The sequence below is a fragment of the Tamandua tetradactyla genome, chromosome 2 (assembly GCF_023851605.1).
Source record: "Tamandua tetradactyla isolate mTamTet1 chromosome 2, mTamTet1.pri, whole genome shotgun sequence".
NCBI classification, from domain to species: domain Eukaryota; kingdom Metazoa; phylum Chordata; class Mammalia; order Pilosa; family Myrmecophagidae; genus Tamandua; species Tamandua tetradactyla.
Genome location: NC_135328.1, coordinates 52257379 through 52274785, shown reverse-complemented (window position 1 = coordinate 52274785; position 17407 = coordinate 52257379). Strand labels below are relative to the sequence as shown.

The 17407-nt window shown below is 53.8% G+C and overlaps 1 long non-coding RNA gene across 2 annotated transcripts; it reads left to right on the top strand.

The window, feature by feature from the left end:
• Positions 1 to 1187: 1187 nt before the first annotated feature.
• On the top strand, positions 1188 to 4061 carry LOC143671866 (uncharacterized). Of its 2 annotated transcripts, none has more exons than XR_013169640.1 (4): positions 1188 to 1383; positions 1545 to 1648; positions 2079 to 2234; positions 3987 to 4061. It is a non-coding gene; the product is annotated as an uncharacterized LOC143671866 (long non-coding RNA). The 2 variants fall into 2 exon arrangements; XR_013169639.1 differs by lacking the exon at positions 3987 to 4061 and adding an exon at positions 2955 to 3967.
• Positions 4062 to 17407: the final 13346 nt, after the last annotated feature.

Here is a 17407-nt window from a genome sequence, read left to right as displayed (position 1 = left end):
GAATAGAGCATAGTTTGGTGGAGTTGAAGTGGAGCAAAACAGATAGAGCTAGAGCTGATGAGATAGACAGGAGGAGACTGGGGTTCACCTGGGCAGAGCCTCCTGCATCTTCTCTGCCAAGTCACAGAATAAATTACAGTAAAAATAGCAATAGCCATTCTATTATTTAACAGTTAAAATGTGCCCAGACCTGTGTTAAAGCTCATCATAGGCATTAGCTCACTGAATCCTCCAACTATCCCATGAGGTGGGTACTATTAACATTGACAGGTGGGGAAACTGAGGCCCAGAGAGATAAGGCAAATTGTCAGCATTCACTCAGCCGGTAGCGGCCAGGCTGGGACTTGAACCTGGGCTCCCAACTCTCACCCATCAGTGTGTACTGCCTCCAAGAAGTTTGGGCCTGGGAGACTGGGTAGGTCCATTGCTTCAGGCTGTCCAGGAAGCTGCCCTTTGTCTTGGCTCTGGTCTTTGCTCAATACTTGGTTTGGGCCTGAGATCTCGGCCTCAGCCCACTGTTCCCAGGTCCCAGCCCTTGGGGATGCCCAATCTTTGGCAGCTCAGGAGCCTCTCTGTGTTTCTGTGTCACCAACTCACTCCTCTCCACCATTCCTTGCTCTAGAAGAGCATCCCAGGGATGCACCTGGGGAATGGTCCAATCTGGGCTGCTGGGGCCAGAAAGCTCTCAGAGAGAAGCTGGCAGAGGTACCACTCCCCAACTGGGGTGCTGTAGCAGCCTCGTGCCCCCTCCTCACTTCCTCTCAGCTTCCACTGCAGGTCCAGAGCTGGAGCTCTCAGCCACTCTGTCCAGTGTACCATCACAGATTTGATTCACATTCCCTACTCTAACCACCAATGTATGGATGAAGACGCTGAATCCCAGATGGGACAGTGAGTCCGTGGTACAAGTCTTCCTGGGCTCTCATCGCATTGCTCTCATTGTAGCCTCAGAATCCTTCTCAACACAGGATCTACTAAGTGTGGTTTTGGCAATCTGACATCTGTTTATCACCCTTCCTAGACTGTAGGACATAGTCTTATCTCATATTTGTCCCAACACCTGGCCCAGGGACCAGCACATGGTGCAGATCATTGTCACAAGCGTTTGGGTGGGTGAGGGAGTAAACTAATGGTGACTTCACAAAAGCCAGTTGCCCCAGATCATCTCCCTCCGTAGTAACAACAACAATAATAAAGCCACCAACAGCCAAGGTTTCCTGAGTCCTCCAGGGCATCTTGTCTGAGCTTACGGACTAGCCCTCTCCCTAAGGCCACACACCATGTGACAGCCAGGGTCTGACTAATGCAATGAGTCCAATGCTGTGCCCCTTCCCCTGCCTAGGCCAGGCCTTACCACAGCTCGTGTCACACCTGTGTCAGTCAGTAAGTCTGGGCCTCAATCCGGGGACTCTGAGGACAAATCCTAGGGACCGGGGTGGGGACACATTCCTGGAAGAGCAGTTAATTGGGAGCCTCCTCACACTGCTTGGAATTCTAGAACCATGGAATAAGATAGACCATGGTGTAACCCTTTTTCTGTATAGATCGGGAGAGAATGGTCCAGAGTGAGCACCCAGAGAGCCCGGCTAGACGAGTCTGCAGAATCTCAGCCCTCAACATGCCTTCTCTCCTGGCACCCTGTGCACATGTAATTAATTGTTTGTTGAATGTTTTTGTAGAACGTGAGCCCCTCAGAGGCAGAGACATGCAGCATCTAATAGAAGCCTTGGCTCAAGATGGATGCTCAATAAACACTAGATGGACGAAAGGAGGGGAACAAGGCGGGGAGGGAGGGGAAGGAAGGAAAGAAAGAAGGCAGAAAGGGAGAGAGGGAGGGAGGAAAGATGGGAGGGAGAAAAAAAGATGGAAGAGAGGGAGGAAAGAATGAAGAAAGGACGGACGAGTGTGTGAATGGATGGATAGAGGAAAGGAAGAATGGATGGTGAGATGAACTCTCCCCTGCACCTCGAGGTACCCAGTGACTCCGTCACAGAGGGCAGGAGGATGGACTCTGAGATAGGAGCGGGTGGCTCACATTTTGGCCCCCTCCCCCTTCCCCATCCTGGCATTTTCATTAGGACACATCTACTGGATCCAGACACTTGGCTCCTACCCTGGGGAACCTGAAGGACCTTTGCTGACTTTACTAAGGACCTATTAACCCAATGTCTTTCCTACCTGGGTTATGGAAATAGCTCCAGTAGTGATAATAATGCTGTTCACTGAAGATGGTGGTAAGGAGACTCAGAGGCGCTCGAGTGGGAGGGTCAGGAACCCAGGATTAGGAGGGAGGTCTTTAAAATCATGCACACTTGCCTGGTTTTATCCCTGTTTATCTTGTTAATTTGCTGTGCAGCCTTGGACAAATAACTTCCCCTCTCTGAGCCATAGTGTCCTTACCTGCAATAGGTAAGGACATTCCCTGAACTAGTGCATGCACACCACTTAGCATGGAATAAGCATTTATTATAACCAGTAACACCCCCTAAGGACTCTCTGTGAGCCAGGCACAGGGTGGGACATTTACACATGTCCAGTCTTCTGATCTTCCAGAAGGTGCTATGACCTTCCCTATTTTATGGATGAGGGAACTAAGGTTAACAGGGAGATTAACCAGGAAGTAGCAGGGCCAGGATTCAAATGCAGGCAGTGGACACCACAACCAGTCCATTTCCTGCCTGGCTGCCAGGAGGGAACAAAGCCTGGGTGACAGCACAGCAGACATGGGGGGAGGGTGGGCGCAGCAGGGACAATAATGAAGATTTACAACTTCCAGCGTGATTAACTGCTACACGTCTACCGGGTGTATTTGGAACCCCAAACCTTTGGTGTAAATGGTGGGGAGAGATGGTAGAACCGTCCTGAACTGCCCGGCAGACTGCAGGGACTGTGTGGGGCCTATCTAGCCCTCCTTGAGCCCTCGATGTACCCCTGAGGGTGTCTTCCAAAAACAGAATCGCGGAAAATGGCAGAGGATGAGCAGGAAAGGTGCTGGGAATGATAAGAATACAAATGACAACACGATGCCTGCTGCCGGGGTACATGCTGACCCAGCATCTGACCACCTTTGGAGTCTGTGTCACATTCTAGTTATGTGACCCTCGGCAAGAGACCACCTCTCTGAGCACCTGTTTTCTCACCTGGGAAATCGGGATCATTTTGGCACCCCACCTATCCAAGTTGTTTTGAGGGTTAAATTGTAGCTAAGTTGTACAGACCTTGGCATAGTGTAAGTTCACAATCAGTGACACAATCAGTCACAATCACAATCACAATCAGTGACTGGCACAGAGTAAGTTCACAATCAGTGACTGTTCTCACTTGCCAGAGACAAAGACGGAGGCCCAAGGAAGGTTAATGACTTGCCTTGGGTTGCACAGGGGGTTGGTGATGGAGCCTATGACCAAATCTGCTTCTCCTGACCCAGTCCAGTGCTCTTTCCTCCAGCCTGTGCCAAAGACAGGCCTGCCAGAGGACACCGCATTAGGGCCCTACAGCACAATCCTAGGTCACACAGGGGAGAGCTGTAACCACCCTCTCCTCAACTCCAATAACAGCTGCCATGTCCTGAGCACCTACTCTGTATCACTTGCTGTGCATCTTCTCAAGGAATAATCACAATTTGTGACGTGGGCATTGCATTGTCCCTAACGTCCTGATGCGCAAGTTTTGGCAGCAACAGATTCGGTATTTACAACTAGGACTGTCTGTTTCCTAAATTCTGGTTCTCTGCAGGAGCTACTGCCTGTGAAGGTACATGGGGGCGGAAAGCTTCTCTTTATTGTAACAACTGCCCAGGCTCCCTTTTCCCTGCATCTTTATTTCCTACTCTGAAAAGGAGAGGAAAAATATGGTGCCAAAGCTGCCACAGTGGACTTGGAGTCTCTGGGGACCTCCTTCAGAGCGGCAGAGCCTCTCCCAGATCTCAAAAGGGGCCCCAGAAGGGAAGAAGAAACATCACCCAAAAGCCCTCCCTCTCTCCTTAGCTCTCCTGATGCTCTGTGCGGCCAGAGCCTGCACGAGGCCACTGTGAAGCCGGTGGTGGTGGTGGCGGTGGCGGTGGCGGTGGCGGTGACGGTGGCGGTGGTGGTGGTGGTGGGTGTGTGTGTGTGTGTGTGTGTGTTGGGGGGTAGGGGGAGGTCTTGGGGCAACCAGTCCCCCATCCTCACACACACTCCCTTTATTCCCATCTGGTCAGCCTGGACACAAAGTTTAAGTCCATCCTGCAAAAACAAAACAAAACAAAACAAAAGCATCTCCTTTTCATTGTCGAAAGCCTGGGAGACCTGGGCTGCTCCACTGGCTTTCTCTTTTGGCTTGTGTGGCCAGGGCAGGGGCTGGGGAAGTGACAGCTGTCCTACCCAGGGGAAAGAGGTACCTTAGTCCTTGGCCACATACTCTGGGGAGCAGCCTGGCCAGGCCTGCAGCCCACTGACTCCAGGCTCCCTGCCGGAGAGCGCCAGATGGGGAGGTTCTGGCCGGTGGCCTAGGACCCAGCAGCGCAGGTCTCCGTGACCTGTCCTCCTGGGACCTCCCCGCCTGTCCACTCCGAGGTGACCCTTCCCACTTCCTCACAAAAGCCCAGACCTCTGACCCTTATTAAACCAAACGAAATATGGAGAGAAATTCTCTGCCAACAGCCTCAGTAATACTCCAGTCACCCACCCCCCTTCCTCAACACACACACACACACACACACACACACACACACACACACACACACACTTCAGCTTCAGACAGGCAAGGCTGCAGTTAGTCTTTCACATAAACAAGTTGTTAGAGAGTGGATTTTGTTTATCAAACATTTAAGTATCCCTCAACTTTTTTTTTTTTGGCGGGGAGGGGGTGCAGCACTGTTTCATGGTTTTCTGATGAACAGGGGGTGAGGAGGTGGGGAGGGAGCCTGGGGTTTGATGGGACTTCACGTCTCCCTCTGTGCTCTTTGCTGGTTAGAATCTGTGGAAGGGAACAGGAGGAAAAAGGGGCCAGGAAGCACTCGCCAGGGAAACGCCAGGGCATCACCCGGGAGAACCGACTGCCCAAGGGGAGGTCGCGCTCTGAGGGCTTCAGACCGTCAAGGTCACACGCAGTCAGCCCCGGGGCCTGGCGCTCAGGAAACGTTTGGGGCCACCGGGCTGAGGTGACCCTCCCTCCCCCTCTCCCCGCCTCAGCAACTGGAAACCGACGAATCCAGCAGGAACAAAGGCGGGGCTGTCTTCCAAAGGCAGACAATAAACAGTTTTGCTTTCTGTTTTCCACCCAAGCGGGCGCGTGGGCCAGGTTTGGGGGCCCGGACGGCCCCCTGGCTGCGGTGGGGTGCCCCCGCGACACCCGTGCGGGACAGGTCCCCGTGAGCATGCGCGGGCCCGGGCGCAGGAGGCCGCGGCCGCCCGCGCAGCCTCGCTCGGGCCTGGTCTCCGTGGCAACGGGCTCGCGGGCGGAGGGACCGGGAGGCGCGGGCCGCGGCGGCTGCTATTTCTGCAGCTTCCTGTTCCTCGCGGCCACGTCGCCATGGCAACGGTGTTACTCACCGCGGCCGCTTCCCGGCTCGGCTGGCGCGCGTGACCCCGACCGCTCGCGCCCCCTCGTCTCTCACTTGCCGTGTTTTCCCTTCTTCCCCCCGGCGTCCTCCTCCTCCGGCACCCCGGGCCCCCCATCCAACGCGCCCCGGTGGCCCCATGTTTCCCCCGCCTCCTCGCCCCTCTCTCTCGCTGTACACAGCCCGGGAGGGAGGGAGATTGATGGGGGACGCTTATTAAAAAACATTGTAACCGTTTCCGTTTTTATTACGTTGACAAGGGAGCGTTATTTACTGTTATTGTTTGCCAAGCGGGCCGCCGCCGGAGCGCAGGCGGCCTCCCGGGAGCTCACCTTTCGGGCTCTCCCGGGGAAGTCTCAGGGTGGGATCTGGAGGCGGGGGTGAGGGGCTGGGGGCTTGGGAAGGGCGTTTGGCTGCTGCAGACTCGGCGGGTTGGGTGCGGGAAAGGGGGTCCCAGGCAGAGCCCGGCACCCGAGGTCCTGCTTCTCGCTCCTTCCTCCGAGGACGCCCGGCTGGGACCTCTGGGCAGGGCGTGTTTTTGCGGAGAGGGAATGCAGAGGCCGGATGACTTGTGCTGAAGAAGAAAGGCAACAAAAAATAAAAAAGGAACAGATGACTTCATTCTCGGGAAGGCTTCGTCCTACGTGGACCAATTTCCTGGGGACTGTGGTGGAACAGCCCGCTGCCGTTGGAAGCACTTAAAACTGAACCAGATAAAGAAAATTCTCTGCCCTGCCTGAAACAAGCAAGGGCAGGCTGGTAGCATGTGATCCCTGGGTATGCAGGAAAGCTAGTTGAATTCCTCCACCACGGCCAAGCATCCCCACTGATTGTCCCAAACTTCCCCACTTAGGCAGGGCCGGCACTCCTACACCCTGGAAGTGTAAGCAACTGCCCAAGGTCACACAGCCACTTTTTGCTCTGCTAAAATGCCGGCAGGGAGAAAAACAGCAGTGGCTGGTGAGGGAGAGCCTCAAGGCTGAACAATTGGTCTTGGAAACAAGGTGAGGCTCAGCTGGGCCCAGGCAAAGGAGAGATTAACTCCACAGGGCTAAACCCTGGCTGGTTAGGCTCTGGCTTACCCGGCTGGAACCCTCAACTGGGTGGGGAGGGGAGCAGGGAACTGGGGGCGAGGGGGTGGGAGGGGAGGTGGGCATGAGGTAGAGGGAGAAGGGGTCCACTGGGATTAGATGGGCCTGAAGGATGCCCCCACTCCTATACTCCCCAAGCCCCTGCTGGGATGTTAATCTCATCCTGCTAATTAAAGTTTGCAATTCTGTCCCTAACTCAACTCTGGGCTCTTGAACATTATTAGCTCAAATGCTAATAGTTGCTGATTGGGACAGAGAAGGGAGAGGGGAAAAACCTCTCAATCCATATTATGAAAAGGATTTTTTGTTTGTTTACATTTGTAAGCAACTCCTAATGAACAACCCAGGTTTTAGAAACCAAACTTTAGTCCTTGTTTTTCTCCCTCCCCAAGGGCATGAGGTTTGAGATTTGGTCATCAGGGCCCCTTCCCATCTCTTGACCTTAGATGATCCCCTTCAGATCCCCATTAGATAATTGATGAGGTTTTTTCCAGCCCCGGAATCCCCATTTTAGACATTCTGGAATCAAGCACACCAGGCCAGTTCCTGGCTAAGTCCTCTGGGTCAGGGGAAACAGAACAAGATAAAGTTGTCTTAAACTCTGTTCCCAGCACCGTCCAGGGCTCAGCTGGGCTTAAGCCCTCCCTAAATGCATGGAGGGGTCAAAAGTCTTGGGCTCTAAGGAAAGAGAGCGCCCCACCCCCTACGGCCTGCTGCATGCAACACACACACACACACACACACACACACACACACACACACGTGCGTGCGGGTACACACACACGCACGCACACACGTTGCGTGCGCACACACACGCACATGGTCTTTCGCTGAGTGTAAGACAAAGAGCTCTCCAGTTCTTTGCTGCCTCCCCTGTGAAATGGGCAGGCAGAGGGAGAGGTGGGGGGAGCCAGCATCTCCCTCTACTCTGTCACCAGCACTCACTCCATGTGCGTCACCTTCCAAGCAAAACTTATCTCTAGCAGCACATATGGGAGTCAGACCACTGGGCAGCATTTGACTATGCCTTAGAGGAAACAGCTGACAACCAGTCTTACAGAACTCCAGAGCTGGAAGGGCCCTGGAGGTTATTCGAACCAACCACCTCCCACCTTCCTATTTTACAGATGGGCAATCTGAGAATCAGAGAGGGGGAACAGACCGGCTCAAGAGCTCCCACTGGTAGACCAGAACCCAGGCATCCACCTCCCATTCAGATGCTCATTCCCCCATTCTGTTTCTTCTGTGGCATTGTCTGTATAGTTAGAAGTTCAGGGCCTAGAGTCAAGAATGGCTAGGGAGGGGAGCTCTGAAGTCAGACTGCCTGGGTTCACATTTTTACATCTAAGTGAGACCTTGGACAAGTGAATACTTCTCTCTGAACCTCAGTTTCCTTGTGTATTAAATAGTCCCTGCCGTAGAGTTGTCATAAGGAATAAAAGAAATGAGGCAGATAAAGCTTATAGGCTAATGCCTGGTACATAGTAGCACTTAACTGACCTTGGCAATGATGGTGATGTGGGTGGTGGTGGTATGGGTGGTGACAATGGTGGTTGTAGTAGGCTGAATAGTGGCACCCTCCTTCCTGCACCCCCCCCCCCCCCAATCCCTGGAAACTGTGAATCCCTGGAAAAAGGGTCTTTGCAGATGTAATTATGTTAAGGGTCTTGAGAGGAGAACACCCTGGGTTGCCTGGGTGGGCTCTAAATGCCGTTACATCTCAGAAGAGACAGAAAAGGAGGTCACATGCGTCCAGGAGAGGAGAAGGCCATGTGAAAACTGAGGCAGAGATGGAGTTAGGCAGTCCCGAGCCGGGGAGCACGTGGAGCCAACACACACTGGAAGAGGGAAGGAAGACTTTGTGGGGAGAATGGCTCTGCAGAAACCTTGGTTTTGGCCTTGTGACCTCCTGAACTGCAGGAGAATAAATTCCTGTTGTTTTTAAGTCCCCATATTCATGGTAATCTATTACAGCAGCTGCAGAAAAACAATGCAGGGGCGATGCTGGCGATGCTGCTGAAGGCGGTGGCCATGATGGTAGTGAAGGTGATGATGAAGAAGATGGTGGTGCTGGAGGTTATGATGACACGATTGCAGCCAGTCATGGAGATGAGAGTGACAGTGATGGTAACAGGCATCAACCCTTGGCCCCCAAACTCTGCAGAAGCTACTTAGGGAGGAGCTGGTGGTGATCAAGCTTTCTGGTGGTCGGTGTCTATCCTTTGCAGTGAAGAGCGGTTGGAATTTACAGCTGATGGAACAGAGAAGTGAGAAAGATGATCCCAGGGCGTCATTGCCAAGTTAGTGCCATGGGAGAAGCCTTGGACATAAAGCCAGGAGCCGGACACCCTTCTCGGGACTCTGCCAGGTACCTGCTTGGAGGCCTGACACAAGCCCTTTAACTGCTCTTGGCCTCGGGGTTGGACCTGATGCTGTGGAAGGTCCAGCCACATTCCTGGGTGCTGAGGATCTGGGGTCCCACGTTCTGCAGAAACCTGTCTTAGGCCAGGTCAGAGGGTGCCACGGTGAATGGGCAGCCAGGAAGGAGGGACAGGTATGGGTGTGAGAGCTCTCCTGCCAACACCCTCTGCGCCTGCCTTTTTCCTCTCTCACCGTGCAAGCACTTGCTATTTTTATACACAGCTAAGTCTGTGCGTGTCTTATGGCCCTTCCCAGCTGCCAGAAACCTCCCTGAGGGTAGGAACCATCATTTGCTCATCTTTGAGTCCCCTCAGATCCTGGCCCAGGGCCTGGCCTAGACCTTGACAAGTGCACACTGAGTATGGACTGTTTTAAAGAAGGTCACGTCCCTCTCTTCTTTTTCCATTGGGCACAGTGGAGATGGGACAAGGTGGGGCTGGTCACCTATTTTTGAATGTGATCTTTTTCCACCAGACCCCGGGCTGCCCAAAGATGATGTGGAGACCAAGCTGGGTAGAACAGCGGAGCCAGTCTGGCCTCGCCTTTTTTCTGGAGCCTGTGGCGCCTGGTAACCATAGCAGCAGGAAGACTGAGCCCTGATGACAGAAAAGCCCACTGGTCTTTGGCAGAAGACAGGCAAGGTCAGGCCACTTTTTTTTTTTTTTTAGACACAATCACATTAACTCTCTTCCTTAACCCATCTTTCTCCAGCTTTTGCAGAACAATAATGATAATAGTGAACATTCATTCATTTGTTCATTCAATAAATATGCATGAACACATGCTCTTGCTGGGCACGCCTGTCTGTATCAGGAGATAGTGGACAGCAAAACAAGGTTCCGGCATTTGTGAGGCTCACATTCTAGGGAAGAGAGACAGGGAACAAATAAACAAACATTGTGATACAGAGAGTAAGACAAGCTATGAAGGCAACCAAAGCAGGGTGAAGAGCTGAGGCAGAGAACAAAAGGGCTGGGGTTTTGTAAGGGGAGGTCAGGGAAATGAGGAGCAACATTTAGCTGAGCCTTGGTAGAAGTGAAGGGGTGAGCACCACGGAGAGCTGGGAGAAGAAGGTCCGGGGCAGAGGGTGCAGCAAGTTCAAAGGCCCTGAGATGTGAGCATGCCTTTTGGGTGCAAGGGGGCCAGTGTGGCAGAAGCAGAGTGAGCAGATGTTGGGGGAGCTGAGGCCTGGGAGCCAGGCCGGGGCCAGAACATACAGGTCAGGGTGATTTTGTTCTAAATGTGGCTGAAGCCAATGGAGGCTGGAGGGTAGGAGCAAGCCAAGGGCTGATTAGTGTTTCTAAGATGTCCGGCTTCTGAGTCGAGTATAGAGTCAAGGAGCCAGAGGGAAGTAGGGAGAACAGGTTGGAGATGATAGGGTCCAGACAAGAGGCGATGGTGGTCTGGAGTGGGATGGCATTGGTGGAGATGAGAAACAGCTGAATTTAGGGTATATTTTAAGTAAAGCCAAGAGGACTTGCAAAATGATCAGATGATGGATGTGGAAGAAAGGGACGGTCACAAATGGAGGGAGGTACCATTTCCGGAGACGAGGAAAACTGCAGAAGCTGGTGGGGGGTGGGAGCAGGGAATCAAGAACTGGGATCCGGACGTGTTATGCCTGAAAAGCCTCTCTGATGCCCACATATTGAGCACTTGCAGATGCCAGATATTGTCCTGAAATTATTTAATTTACATAACTGCCCTATGAAGAAGGCAATTATTGTCCCCATTTTACAGATAAAAAAAACTGAGACCCAGAAGGTTAAATAATTTGCCCAGGGGTTGGAGCTGTTAAGGGTATAAACTCAGGTAGTCTAATTTCAGAGCACATCCTCTTGTTTGTTCAATGATTCATTCATTCATTAATGAATATGCTAGACCTTGCTCTAAGCTCTGGTAAAACAGCAATTCTTTCATGCTATACACTGTGCAGACACAGGGGAGGCATGGCAAGACTGCATGGAGCTAACATTCTAAGGAGGAGACAGGCAGGTGATGAGTAAAGAGCAATGACAAGAGGCTTATGGTTGGTGATAGTGCAGTGGAGAAGAGGAGGTTGGTGTCACTTGAGGAGATGGTCGGGCATACACCATACAGTAGTTGGTTCCTTTAGAAGAAGAAGAGCAGGGAACATCTCTACAGCAGCCATATCTAAAGCAGGCGGAACAGCATTCCCAGCAGAGGGAACAGCATATACAAAGAACCTCACGGTGGGAGAGTAGGGACAGGGAGCGAATGATCGATTAGAGGCACCAAGGAAGAGTGAGGGAGGCAGAGTCCTCATAGAAACCAGCCCCAGAGGGGAGGCAAGGCTGGCCAGAGAAAAGCGAAATGGGGAAATAACCCAAAGCAGGGAGCAAAGGATGATGATCTCTCAAGGCAAGCTGCCCAAGGGCCCAGAGAAGGACAAGACAAGAGTAACCCCCAAACTTGAAGCATATACGTGCAGGTCATCACCCAGGGCCAAACAGGAGAAAGGTTGCCAAGACAAGGCTCTGGTGAACCAGATGGCCCAGGCCCAAACAGGGCAAGAAGGACTATGCCCACTTCCTGCCCGCAACGTCCTTCCTCTGCTGCTAAGTGTCAGGACTCAAACCCCGAGCTGACCCCACAGTCGTGTTCTTAGCACCAGGGATTCCACCCCCAGTCTGGGCTGTCCCCTTCAGGGAGGTGTCCAGAGTGTGCCACAGGATCTAATCATCAGAAAGGGCCAGGCTGAGCTGGTGTTCTCTGATCATTAACTCATTCATAGCTGCCCCAGAGCCATTTGTTCACTAACTCATTCACTCACTCACTCACACATTGGACAACTTTTGGTCAACACTTCTGGGCACCAAGCATCCTACTGGGTGCTGGGGAACCAGCAGAGAATGTATCAAACCAAGCTTCTCATGAAGCTGACATTCTGGTGGTGGGAGACTGATGATTAAGTAACAAATATATAGTCAGGCAGACGTACAGGTACGACAAGAAGTGAAGGAGACACAGCTGGCCAGAGGATCAGTGGTGGACACTGGGTTCCCCCATCACAGCTGGAATGGGAACCTGCACTTTGGGGACTGTGCCTTGTTAGATGCCCTCTTGGGCAATCTCAGGATCTTCCCAGCCACCCCTTTCTCTACTCGTGGAGAGCCAAGGGATCCTAGGAGCCCATGGGCAGCCTCGTGGAGGGGGTAGTGCTTCCGGCACTGGGAACTCTTGTACCTCTACTCTCTTGCTTACTGTACCTTGGCCCTCCCTTTGAGCCCCTGCCCTCTCCCCTCCTTGGTTGGCTGCCAATTTGGGGATAAAACCAGGCCTACAAGCAGAGTGACTCCCCATGCCCAGGAGCCTGTGTCAGAGCCGGGAAGAGACTGGCCCTTGCTTATAGCACTCCCTGCCCCAACCAGCAGGAAATGGATCCCAGCCCCTTTCACTCTCCATGCTCCACACTCTGCCTGCACCCAGGGAGCTTGGTCCATGTTGGCTTCTCTGGGCACACAAAGGAGAGGAGAGAAGACAGAGCCCTAGAGCACCTGGCCCTGGAGACACTGGTCATGTGGTAGGGACAGACACTTACTGAGGGGTGGGGGCCAGGGGTAGGCTTGAACACCTAAAAAGATACCTAGCAGATAAAATAAATAGCTAATTACAACCAATTCCACCTGTTAAGCCTTAGATATGATCTGGACACCAGCTAAGAGCTTTCCTAGATCATCTCAGAGCAGCCTCGGGCCGAGTCAGAGTTATAGTGTCATTACCCACTTTTGCAGAGGAAGAAACAGAAGTTCACAAGGGTCCACTGATTTGCCCATGTGGTGAAGCCACGTGCTAGCTGAATGGCGGAGAGATGGAGGGCATCAGGCAAGTGGCTGCAATAATCGCAGCTCCCTGTCCACCCGGCAGGCCTGGGTGGGGGTCTGATAGGGAGGACCCCCCGTGTCCTCACAGTAGCCCTGAGGGTGGGTAGCTGTACTAACCCCGTGTTACAGGGGGGGCAATCACTCCCCAGTTAGTGCAAGGGGGACATCTGAATCCAAGACTATTGGACTCCAGAGCTTAGGCTCTCCCTGGTTCTTAGAGAAATGGGAGAGAAGAGTTTGGGGAGCAGTGGCCTGAGGCAGCCCCTCAGCATCCTCCCTGTACCCCCCATCCCTGGGTGTTGATCCTGGCCTGGCCGCAGCCCAGCTCCTCCCTCATCACATTGCTTGCTGAGTGGGCATCTCTGCCGCCCCAGCCTGGGCTGAAGCCTTCTGTCCCCACAGTTGCCCCTGCAGTTGTGACGGCCACTGGGAGGGCTCTGTGGGGAAGCTCTGGCCCTGGCTGAAGGTGGCCTGGCCCTAGGGCCTCAGAAAATGCAGCTGCAGAACCACCTGAATCTTCCCAGCCCAGGACCCTTCTCCACCCCACCCTCAGTTTAGGCTGAGCCAGGAGTTGCCTCTAGGAGAAGGCATGTGGGGAGAAGCAATGGGGTCCCATCTCACTGCCTCCTCCTGGAGCCAACTCTCACTCCACTGCAGCAGTGACAATGCGCAGGGGGCTGTGTGTGTGTTTGCTGCCTATGTCTCTGTGTGTGTCTTTCCGTGTGTGTGTGTGTGCAACATTTTAACAAGAGAGAGAGATACAGACAGAGCAGGGGGTTGGGGAGACAGGAGAGAGAGAAAGCAACAGAAGTACACAGAGAGCAGGAGAAAGTGAGAAATACGGCTGGGGAGAGAGGCTCTCAGTGATGGTGGGGGGAACAGAAGAAAAAGATAGAAACCAGAGAGAGGCCAGCACTGTCAGTGAGAATTATGAAAGCAGAGACCTGAAGAGCTAAATGGGGGAGAAAAAAGGCAGAGGGAAAAGGAGAGGAGAGCCAGCAAACAGGGACAGAGAGGAGGGGAGAGTGGGAGCTAAGAGACTGTACCCAGAGTACCGCTGTGGCCCTGAGAGGGGGGTGCAGTGGGCGTGCTGAGGCTGGAAGCCTCTTAGAGGAGCCGAGGATGACAAAGCCACTGCAAGGTGTGGACAACATCCTGCGTTGGCCCCACAGAAAAGCCTGGGGTTTGAGGGCACAGAGACCCAAAGGTGGGCAAGGAAAGACCTGGCCAGGAAGGGGATGGAGAAGGGGCTGGTAGAACCCCTTGGGGCCCCAAGCTCTCCACCCTGGAGGCACCCCGGCCTGCGGCAGCCCCAGCTGTGTAAGCCTGAGGACTCCTCCGAGACCTGTGTCTGGAAGGTGCAGAGATGAGTTGGGGGGAGACTTAGGGTTCAGAAGATGCCAGGCCAGGCTGGCTGTGTGACAGCGCCCAAGGAGCTGGCCTTTCTGGGCTGGCATGCCTCCTGGCACATGAGGGGTAAAGTGCCCAGGACAATGGTTTATTTTAAACTCTCATTCACAAAGGTAAGTTCAGGTCTGTGCCAAATTGAGGGAGGGGAGGGGATGGGTAGCTGCATTGCGAAGAAACCTCTGAGGGACACAGACCATCCTGGGTCAGGAGGACCCCAGAGCCAGGACTCACAGGCAGCCCCCGAGGGGTGGGAGGAGCAGGGTTGTTCTGGGGGCTCCTGTCCAGGCAGCATGGGGCCCCATCACAGAGCCTGGGGAACCCTGGAAAACTATGGGCATCCCAGGCAGGCCCCTCCGGAGGGTAAGCCTGAAGACATGGACTCCCCGCACAAGCCCCCCACCCAATTTCCCCCACCCCATCTGTTGTTCAGGAAGAGATCCTGCAGAGGCTGCCAAGAGTGGAGAGAAACAGAGGATCTGGGAGGGAGGCTGGGGGTCCCCATGCTGTAACTGTGGTTTTTTTCCGTTCCCGAAAAGCAGGGAGGAGGGGTGTGGGGAAGGAGAACAGGGGGTAGGTGGAAAAAAGGGAGGCAGGGAAGAAAGAGAGAGAAAGGCGAGAGATCAGGAAAGGGAGGCAGAGAAGGGGAGGAACACAGAGACTGAAACCTTGAGAAAAGAAGCCCAAGGAAAGAACTAAATGAGAAGAGAAGCGGGTGAAAAGCTGCAAGCGGCTGTGCAGGAGCCCAGCTCGGCGGGCTTCCGGAGACAAAGGCCTGAGGCCCGAGGAGGCGGGAGAGGTGGGGGAGCTGCAGAGGGGGAGGCAGCGAGAGGGAGAGGAAAACATGGCCAGAGACCAAGCGCCTGGGCCCCAAACCCGGGTCCACGACCCTGACCCCCACCCAGCTGCGGCTCTGACCTGCAGAGAGGGGAGCGGACGCTAAACTTAAGAGGGAAAAAAGTCTGCCAGCTGCCCTTGGGGCTGTCACAACAGATAAAACCTCATCCAGGCTTCACCAGGAGCGTCCCTGCACACTAATGCGCAGCAGCGAGCTAAAAATACTGACGTGTGAAGGGAGGAGGGTGAAGGAGGGAGGAGGATGGAAGAAAGAGGGGAAAGGAAAGGAGGGGGAGGAGGAGAGGAGGAGGAAGGGAGGGAGGGAAGAGGTGAGAAAAGGGAGCACAATTGGGAGGGTGGGGAGGAGGGAGGGAGATGGAGGAGTAAGGAGGATGATAGAGGAAAAGCAAAGAGGCTGAGGAGGAGGAAGAATGGGGAGAAGGGAGGAGGTTGGGGAAGAGGTAAGAAGTTGAGAAGGATGGGGAGGTGGGAGGAGAATGCGGAGGAGGAGGAGGTGAAGGCGGAGGGAGGAGGATGGGGAGCAGGGCTGCAGGACAGGCTCAGGCAGCCATGATTTTCCAGTGTGTCCTAATGATCCAGATGTGCAGCTGCAGAGATGAGGGCTTTGGGAACTGCAAATCACCAGGCCCTGAAGGCCCCTCCCCCTAACAGGGTGGGGTGGGGGAGGAAACAACTAGAGAGAGAAAAGGAGCCCGACAAGGACTGGGAGAAACCTGAGAAAGGGGGGACTCTGTGAGAGCAAGGCTCTGAAGGGCAAGGACAGGGATGAGGCGGTGAGGGAAGGAAGAGGGAGGGAGAAGGGAGAAAAGGGAGAAAAGGGAGGAAGGAGGGAGGGAGAAGAGAGGGAAGGGAAAAAAGGAGAGAGTGGAGAAAGCAGGGAGGGAAGAAACGATGGAGGGAAAAGGGAGAGAGGGAGAGAAGGGAGAAGGGGGAAACAGAGGTAGGAAAGGGGGAGGGAGTAAGGAAGAAGGGTTGGAGAGACGTCTCTGGGGTTCTGAGAAGAAGACCCCCAACTGAGCAGTAGAACACCTAGCCATATCTCCTCCCCCACCCCTTCTCTCTCCTCCTTCACCTCCTTGTGGGGGCAGTTTGCCTGAGGGTGTCAGGGTTGGACAGGTGGGTTCCCCTTCCAGGTTTGCTCCAGATATAGCCCCCCACTCTTTGGCCAGATAATTGGAAAAGTGGGCTTGAGCTGGGGTTTAGTTCCTTCCAGAAGACCTGCTAATGAGGTAACAAAGGCTCTGAGCCCAGACCAAGACAAGCCTTGACATTCACACTCAGTTTAATACTCAGAGCATCCTTTCTCTGGACTGACCTGGGCTGGGAGTCCAGGGGAAAATAGGTGCCTGCCCCACCTGGGAGAAGCAAACCATAAACATGTAAACAAACCATAAACCTGTAAGCAAACTATAAACCTGTAAACATAAACCTGTAAACAAAGGAGAGAGAACTCCTGCAAGGTGATGGGGGTGGGGTGAGGTCAGGGTGGTCTCTCCAAGGAGATGACATGTGACCTAAGACCTAAGTCATGAGAAGAATCCAGCCAAGATCCAGCCAAAGATCCAGAGGAGTGGTCCTCAAGCGGGAAACTGAGGCTGAGAGACACAAGGAGGTCTTTAGTCCAAGAGTGGTAAGCAGCAAAGCAGGATTCAGATCCACTAACCCCAAGTCTGGCAGGTCACCCAGCAGCTCTCCTGAGCAGGTGTTAGCTAGGTCTGGGTGGGCAAGGAGAGGACAGGGGGCCAAGGCACCCCGGACACTAAGAGTTGTGAGAAATGAGAGCTACCTCTCCTTGGTTCTCCAAAAGCCTGGGGAGAAGAGACCAGCACACCATGCCCTGTGGCAATGGGCAGACACAGCCAGGCCCCTCTGAGGACCCATTTGGGGAAGTATGGCTGCTGGGCTCAGCTTTGCAGTGCCTCAGGATACTGGGGAGATCCCTTAAGCTCTCCAGGAAGGAGAGCCTCATTTCATTCATTTGCCAATCTTTCATCCTGTGCTCCTACTATGTGCTAGAAATGATCTGTGGCCATGTGGGGGCAGCACGGCCTGGTGGAGGACAGAGCATGGTGGAGGAGTAAGGCAGATTGAGATCTGAGCCCAAAGATACTCTCACCGACCATGAGAACTTGGGCATGTCCCTCAATTGCTGTGTGCCTCAGTCTCCAAATCTCTAAAATGGGGCTAGGATGAGGCCCCAGTGAGATGTGTGTACATGAAGCACTTGGCCCGGAGCAAACACGCAG